We start from the raw sequence: 9133 nt of genomic DNA, 5'->3' as shown, positions 1-9133 counted from the left end.
TTCTCTTCCTCTTTCGTTTTTCTTTATTGTTCTCCTTCATTTTTCGTTTTCTTCTTCTCTTCTCTATCGTTCTTCTTCACCATTTCTTCTATTCATCTACTTCTCTTCTCCTCGTCTTCTTCTGCCTCTTCTCCACTGTTCTTCTCCACCGTCCTTCTCTTCTCTCTTCAATTTCGTTCTTTTAGATTTCTCCCTCTTCGTCGGCTTCTCTTTTTTTTATCATCTTCTCCTCGTCTTCTTCTCCTATTCTCCTCATTTTTTCTTCAGAGAAAACAAGAATTATGTATGTATTTCTTCCCCTTTTTTTGAAGCCTTAATATTATTTCTGTAAATTGCTCATATATTATTTATTAAAATTAGGGCTACGATTAATTCTTCTTCATCTCTTTTATTTGTTCATAATATCTTTTATCGAAAGGAACATTGTAGATCAGTTTGGTTTTATTTAGTTACGTTCGGTTCTGTTTTTTTTTTTTTTTAATTTGTATCAGTTTTTTATATCAACGGTATGATATACTTATATTATATGTATTAGTTGACTGATATACTTGTTATGTGTTTTTTATTTTTCCATTGTTGCAGTTCATTGTAGTTATGGTTAAATTGGCAGTAATTTTTTTTCAAAGTGGTCAATGAGATGAGCAACATTACTACGTTGATTACAAAACAAATTGTGTTGTGGTTGATGGAGCGATATCATCATTTGATTCTTTTGTGAACTTGATTCATACTGAAATTCAGGTTGAGTCATGTATTGAACTTTCAGTTTTAGTTTGTTGACTATAGGCGATAATGATGTTCAACATGTTATTAAGATTGTAAACATACCATAACAACTGTATCGACAATACATAAAGTGTATCATGCTTAGTGCATCAGGTGTATTTAATTAATTGAGTGTATCAATAGTGTGTATCAACAACATATCAAGTGTTTCAAACTAATAATATGTATCAATGAAGTTTTGCAAGTGATTAGCAAACAAACAAGTATATCAACGATATATAAAGTGTATCATTCTTAGCGCATCAAGTGTATTTAATTGATTAAGTGTATCAATAGTTGAGCAAGTGTATCAACAACATATCAAGTGTTTCAAACTAATAATATGTATCAACGAAGTTTAGCAAGTGATTAAGTGTAATAAATCTATCAAGTGTGTCACACCCCCTCCCGGACTACCTGCTACCTTAGACCGAAAGATGGCGTGAAGCCGACGAACAACGCTTTTCTGTACCTGTATCTGTCGACTCTGCTTAAAACTTTCATGTGATGAACTTGCCAATCTAGTATATAAACTATTATACATGCAACAAAACACAGCGATCCTATGCTAGTCAAACACAGCTAGTCAAACACATACATGAAGTGTATCTTAAAATTTACTGATTTCACGAGTAAACCTAAAGACACCTTAATCAAAATATAACCAACAAAATTTACACAACTACAGCTCCTAAACCTTATACAAACTGTGGAGTATCTATAGCATACAAGGGTGTATATACATCATAACACAACAAACTCTGTGCCCAACTCAAAACACGTACTGGCAATCGATAACGGAGCTTCAGCAGACTAAGACAGTTTATCAGGCACCGGGAACTCGATCTCTACCTGGAAAATGGGTAAAACATTTTGGAAAGAGTGAGCTATGAAGCTCAGTGAGTGACTCTATTTAAAACTATGAATTTAAAGATAAGAGCACGTGAAAACTTTACACATATAAATCTGTTTATACAAGTCGTAAATGTAAACGTGTAGTAGTAAGAATAGCTTCCTTAAATAGTCAGCATGTTCATCATTGAAATCTAGCAAGGCATATCAAGTATATCGAAGAATTTTAACTAACATGACAAATCTACGTTGTGTAGGGTACACCGAGTACAACAACGTTTACAAGCTTTACGATGTAGTGGGACCCGTCCAGCACTCACGACAGCATCGTTGTTACGGAGTACACTCAAGTCAACAACGAAATCTAACCAGTGTGCACACGGTAATCTCTAGCCTCAGGCTCAAGATCTCAGTCATGTAGTTAATAAAAATTTCATAAATCATCTAAAAATATTAAAACATGCCTACTTATAAATTTTACACAAAGCTCGAACCTTACTCAGCTCTTTCGTGGAAAACTGTAGTTCTTAAAACAAAACTTCTTACTAATTCATGCTTTGCTTAAAACATTGTGGTTTAAATACTTTCCAAACATTTAATATCTACGTGCTAGCATAAGTTTCTTTAAGAAATCTAGTCTTCAAATGTATACTTGAAAATAGTCATGAAATTCAAATACCTTTCATAGCTTCGTAAGTAAACATTTATCGCATTCAATCATAATAACAGTTATGGATTATATTTCAAAGTTGGTTTTGTCACTCACAGTCTTGGGCTATATCCTTGGTCTATAAGCTTGGTTTAATTCTTCTCGGCCTGCCAACAACCCAACCGAGTATTAAAACTCTAAACATTCTGGTTTCCTAAAGATATACATAACATGTCGCACCAAAGATGACGCTCACGAAAATAAAGCTTAAGAAATAAAATCCTATTTCAACAATTCTCTGAAATTTCCAGATTTCTAACATAAACTTCAAAGGACTATAACTTTCTCAATACTTAACCAAAATTAGTGTTCTTTATATCAAAATCTTCATTTTGAGATCCTCTAAAACTTACCTGAAGACATGTAAATCTGATTCCCCGTGCATAAACTCAGATAACCCTCGAAACAGAACCACTTCCAGAATTGTGCGCACATGACCTCTTTAACTTGTCCCTACAATTTAACTGATTTTTAGTCATTTTTTGTTCACTATTTCTTCATAAAAGTTATAGTAAATTAAATAAGATTTCCAACCATACCAAATAGAGATTTTAACTCAACCGATACACTCTGAAATACAAGAAAAATCAGAGACCTCCTGATTTCGAGTGAAAACCAACTGCCCTATTTTCTTCATTGAAAAGCACCAAATGAATATCCGAATTTGCTCTAAATTTCTTCATAAAGTTTGTTTGAAAATGAGTTAACTTTCAGTAAATGTAAATCTCACCTCTTAATTCCTTTTGAAGAGTTCAAACCGAATTAAAAACCAGTGATGTGTAGAATGAACTAAAATTCAGCCATGGATACACTTTGCTTGAGTTCTCCTCCTCTTCTTCTTCCAAACTCTCTCTTAGAAGTTCTCTGCAAATTAAAGAAGGAAAAAAAATGGAAGTTGGATGTCTTCAAAATTCTTGGTGGTGAAGGGAAGAGAAGAAGAAGAAGAAGAAAAGAAAAAATGAAATTTTCTTCTCTTTTTGTTCTTTTTATCCTTTCTTTTCTTTCTTTTCTTTAATTTATTTAATAAAACTATTTAATATATAAATATATATATATATATATATATATATATATATATATATATATATATATATTTAAACTTAATTTTCATTTCCTTTTTTTTCCACATTTAAAGAAATTAAACCAAGAAAATATCGGGTTTACAAAGTGTATCAGCAAACAATAACAAGTGTATCAACGATATATAACATGTATCAATGATATATAAAGTGTATCATTCTTAGTGCATCAAAGTGTATTTAATTGATTGAGTATATCAATAGTTGAGCAACTGTATCACCAACATATCAAGTGTATCAAACTAATAATATGTATCAATAAAGTTTAGCAAGTGATTAAGTGTATTAAATCTATCGAGTGTATCAAGAAACAATAACAAGTGTATCATTGATATATAAAGTGTATCATTCTTAGTGCTTCAAGTGTATTTAATTGATTGATTGTATCAACAACATATCAAGTGTTTTAAACTAATAATATGTATCAGTGAAGTATTAGAGAGTAAAAAAAAAGTGTACAAGCAGTACATCAAATCAAGTGTATCGACAGTATATATTGGTGTATCAACGGTATATATTGGTGTATCAGTTGTATATATTGGTGTATCAACCGTATATATTGGTGTATCAACCGTATATATTGGTGTATCAGTAACGACTGAAGGGTAACTTCGTAATTTCGTAATTTTAAAATGCAGGCTGGGCTTCAATTTTGCTATTTTTGCAAATGTAAAAATGATGTGTTATGGGCCTAATTTATGATACTATAATTGTCATATTTGCAAGAGCCCCTAAATTAATTGAGGATTTAAGTTAATTTGAGATTTTGGAGGAAAAAGTTGATTTTGGTGGAATTGGATTTAATTGAGTATATATATATATATATATATATATATATATATATATATATATATTTATATTAATTAATAATTTGAAAAAATGAAGTTAATTATATGACGGAATATAATTATATTTGTTTGGAAAATAAGATAATCCATGAGGAGAGAGATGATTAATTTGATTGGACGAGAAAAGATATATATTTATTTAGAAAAAAGAATAATGGTTTAAATAAATATATGTTTATTATAGACTTTGGTGAGAAAAAATAATAATAATAATAATAAAGAAGTATTATTATTATTATTATTATTATTATTATTATTATTATTATTATTATTATTATATTATAAATGCTTAAGATTTTGTGCATTTAAGGCATTTATTGAGTAAAAATAATGTGAATAAAGATATATGTATATTTTTTGTATTTTATATATATATATATCCTAGAAGGAAAAAGAAATAATAATAATAACTATTATTGTTATTATTTAGATCTATAAATAGTATTGGAATGCTTAAGTTAGAAAAAAAAGGAAAAAGAAAAAAGTTATTTATCTTCTTCTCTAAGATAACTCTCTGTTGTTGCCGCCTCATCAGTTTTACTTAAGATTGATCCCTCTGGCAAAACTTGAAAATTTAAAAAGTGATGAATTTTTCTATCAAGGATAAGAGAATTTTTCAACCTCAATTTGAGTAACCTTGGTAAGCCAATGAAATTAAATTAATATTTTGTTAATTTAATTTTGGATCTATTTGGGGTTTCTTTAAAGATTCAATTGGCTAATTCTTGAAGATTTAAATCTTGGATTTTTTCCAATCAAAGTTGAATTTGTTTCAATCCCAATTTTTTTTAGAAAGTTAATTAATTTGGGAAAATTTTTGGATGTTAGCCAATTGCTAATTTTATTAATTAAGATACTGAGTTTTTTTTTTTTTTTTTTATGATTAGGATCAAGTTAATTGGAGAATTTTTACTATCAGCTAGGTAGTACTTTGATTGGCTAAAATCTCAAGGTAATAGATTCTTCTATTGGACCTTCGAACTGAAGTTAAGAGACCACATGTAATTATGATTATGCATTGATGGTAGCTAAAATGCATAACTTGATGTTATTGATAATGACTGGCATTATATGGATGATTGATGATGATGACTGATATTATGTTTATGACTAATTTACGTTGATGATGATGCATGGTATATTAATCATATGATTAAGGATGTTAAGGTTAATATTCATGTCATGTTGATGATGTTATATTATGTACATGCTATGAATGAACGTTCTGTTAATTTCATCTATTAGAGTCGTACCCACATAGGTGTCCCTCGGGATCACCTTTTTATGACTGCGTAGTCTGACGGAATTACCAGTCCATTATGACATTGACATTGGCACAGACATGATTACGAGTGATTCGACGGGATCACTCATAGCCCGATTGTTTTAGCATTTCCTTCGAGTACACTAAAGACCAGTTTGTCCTAGGTGTTCCTTTGGGTTCACCGAAGACCAGATATATTCCTACGGGATCACTGATTGCACGTGTTCGGGAACATGCCAGTTCAGGGGTACTTCTTTATAGGACTCTAATGAGAAGTTTAGGACTCTAATGAGAAGTTAACAGACACCTAGCGGGACTAGTAGTAGGTCCCTTACTGAGTATATGTTTATACTCACTCTTTCTATGTTTAATATTTCAGGCGAAGGTAAAGGTAGAGGAAAGCTGGCGAATGACAGAGAATGATCCATGACATACCATATGGGGACTCAGTTTTGCTTTCGCGTATATGTATCAGTGTTTCAGCATTCTGTTTTTATTGAAAATTTATTGTAATGACCTCAGCTTAGTACAAATAATTGGGTCATTACGTATATCGTCTCTTGTCGTTGACACGTAGGTCGAATCACTCTCATCTTTGTCGGGTGGTATGTAGACGTTCATCATCTCTTTATTGATGAGGTTGTGAAGTAGACAACATGCTAGTATCGTTCGACATTGGACTTTGTATAGGGTAGTATGAATTTTCTCGAAGAATTTTGCACTGACCCTTTAACTGACCAAAAGCTCGTTCAATTACACATTCCATGCAGAAGAATGTTTCATGTTGAAGAACTCTTTCGCTGTTGACGATGGATTTTTCGCTTCACACCACTCCTGTAGGTGGTATCTTTGCCCTATGTATAGAGCCAGAAAACCTTCAGCATTAGGGTACCTGACATCGCATAGGTAGTAAAACCCTGTGATGACATCACATGCTTTAATTGTTGTAGACCCAAGCTCAAATCCAACTAGCATATGAACCTAAGCCCATGCCCAACAAGCAAATGAGCCCAAGTCCAAAAAGCAAATGGGCCTAACCCCACCTAAAGCCCTCGAAAGGTTCTCTATAAATAGAGACCTTACCATTCATTTGAGGGATCTTTGGTTGAAGGAAGAATTGAAGATTTGAACTTCTAAAAGATCTAAAGACGTGAAGTTCTTATCAACCCGAAGATTACCATCTTCTGAAAGATTGAAGACTTGGAAGATTAAACCTTCTTTGAATTCTAAAATATTGAAGTTCAAATTAATTTGAAACCACAACTTCCTGAAGATTAGGGAATAAGAAGTTACAGGTTTTAATTTGCATTGAAGAGAAAGCATCAAATGAGTAAATATTAGAGATTGCATCCACTACACTATAAATCAATATACGAAGTTCATGTCATGCCGCCACGGAACGCATGTTAACCCTCGCGTTGCGAAAAGCGAACATGACTTGAGCAACCCTAATGCCTTTAAGCGAAATGCCATAACACTCAACTATATTCCTTGAACCTTAGACTTAAACGCTTAACTTGAACTTAAAATCTTAAACTACTAGTCGATAAGAACCACAATGCGTGAAAACAAGAGAAAACTTTTATTTACTTAACAATACGTGGTTAATACAAAATACAAGCTTTCTTATAAACCATAGCTAAAATCAAGATTTCAAGTCTCTAACGCCTATTGTTGCATTCTCTAAATCCAAAAATTAGAACATCTGACTTAATGCCTTAACGCCTAGGTGCTCGCCTTACCCTTCTTAACTCGGCCTTAATGCCTTAATATATGAGGAAGGGAAATTTAAAACGTAAGTCAAATACTTAGTGAATGAGGTTTTGGAAATCCTTTTTAGGCGTATAATCAAGTAAATTTATTTTTCATAAACATAATTCACAACATTTCAATGAAAACATAGAACACACAGTAGCCTTTTCTTATTCCTTTTGTCAAGAATATAAACCATTTTTACGCATAGACTACTGTGATGATTGTATCATCATTAGCATCCTTGGGAGAATTTTTCGGTTCATTTCTTATTGCTCAGGCTATTAACTCAAATACGCTCCTTTCAACGCATTAGTTAACTTCTTACCACCATGTGGTCTGTACACTCCATGGTTATCTTGACTCATTATGTGCACATAATAGCTAACTTAAGTTAGAAATAAAACTAATGGTTTACTCACATACATGAAATTCATACAAACATAAAAACTTTAACTTAGAAACATAACTTAGAAACTTCCTTTCAAACAATCACGTTCTCTTATAAACATGAACAAAGTTAAACATGTGTTAAGACATTTGCATAACAACACAAGACTTTAAAAATAACACTTTAAATGCTTTGTTCATCCTTTTAGAAAAGTCACTCATAAAAACTAGTCTTTCTTATTCTAAATGCCTAATTTCCCAGAAATCCTTGTCTTCTCACCAAATGATAACTCAATAGGTCAACTTAAGTAATTTCTCTTAGCAATTTCAGAATATTTCTTTCTTTAGACCCTTTCTATTTATACTAATCCTAACCAATATTAAGAAATTTTCTCAAACTTTCCTAACTCCACTTGCCTGCTTTTCTTGTGTTACTGAGCAAAAACGCCTAATTCCTTTGCAAGCTTAAGCACAATCCCTTCTCATCGCATCACCCAACCTTAATGGGAACTAACCTTCAAAACGCCTATTACTCTAAAAAACATTTCTTCTTCCAAAAACAAAACCCTTCTATTCAAGATGCGAGTCTTACAGTTCAAATTCCATGAATTAAATTTCTCTGAAAATCTCGCGTGAACAAGTATTTTTTAAGGAGAAATTTTTAATTTGAAACTTTGTGAGATTTTGTGGAATTTTATGTTTTAACCAAGGTTTAAAATATCAATGTTAATATATATATGAAAGTTTTAATTTTAAAGAAATTTAGATTTAGTTGGCTACTTCTAGAAAAATTAAAAATATAATAAAAAATATAATTTAATTATTAAATAAATGTTTTATTATTTTCAAATAAGTAAACATATCTATTATTTATATTAGTGACATTTTGGTGTATATTTTTGAAAAAATGTCAAAAATAGAAAAATTGACAAGATATTTACACTTCATATAAAGATCAAGTATAATGAATTTTGTCTTTAAATGGTTTTTTCTATGGAGTGTAGGTAGTTCTTTTTTTCTATTTTTGAAAAAAATCCTTTTGTTTTTTGTGGTTTGTGGATTTTTTAAGATGTAATGGAAAGGTCAGTTCACCCCCTTCTATCGATATCGAATCCATGAAAAAAGATAACGATGTATCGATGGGAATTTAAAACTATAGTTTTAACTTAAAATTTTGGTTTTTATCTTTGGTGCTAAGAAATTTAGTATAAAATTTATATTAACGAGAGTATTTTTGAGTATTTATGAAACTTTTGTTTAGAAATATTTTTGAAACAAAATTTTAAAGGTTTTCGTTCATGGTAATGATATTTTTTAATTCTTTTCAAGAGGGAAATGATATTCTTGAAAATTTTGAAATTTTAAAGACATTTTTTATACAAATTACAAAATTTAAGGGGAAACTTACATACATATTACAAAACATTAAACTATTTACGGTCCGGTAACAAAGTCCATAAAGTTAGACATTTTT

General features: G+C 30.8%; 1 long non-coding RNA gene across 5 annotated transcripts; it reads right to left on the bottom strand.

Annotated features, from left to right (window-relative positions):
* Positions 1–1073: 1073 nt before the first annotated feature.
* Positions 1074–3281, bottom strand: LOC127150643 (uncharacterized). 5 transcript variants are annotated; one of them, XR_007823231.1, is made up of 5 exons: positions 3057–3281; positions 2866–2957; positions 2680–2790; positions 2384–2433; positions 1074–1617 (listed from the first exon to the last, which is right to left on the bottom strand). It is a non-coding gene; the product is annotated as an uncharacterized LOC127150643 (long non-coding RNA). The 5 variants fall into 5 exon arrangements; XR_007823232.1 differs by having other exon boundaries at positions 2866–2950; XR_007823230.1 differs by having other exon boundaries at positions 2680–2779; positions 3057–3280.
* Between the last annotated feature and the right edge of the window lie 5852 nt (positions 3282–9133).

Source organism: Cucumis melo, chromosome 8 (genome assembly GCF_025177605.1).
Source record: "Cucumis melo cultivar AY chromosome 8, USDA_Cmelo_AY_1.0, whole genome shotgun sequence".
NCBI classification, from domain to species: domain Eukaryota; kingdom Viridiplantae; phylum Streptophyta; class Magnoliopsida; order Cucurbitales; family Cucurbitaceae; genus Cucumis; species Cucumis melo.
The sequence above is the reverse complement of the archived record's forward strand: the minus strand, read 5'-3'. Positions and strand labels throughout refer to the sequence as shown.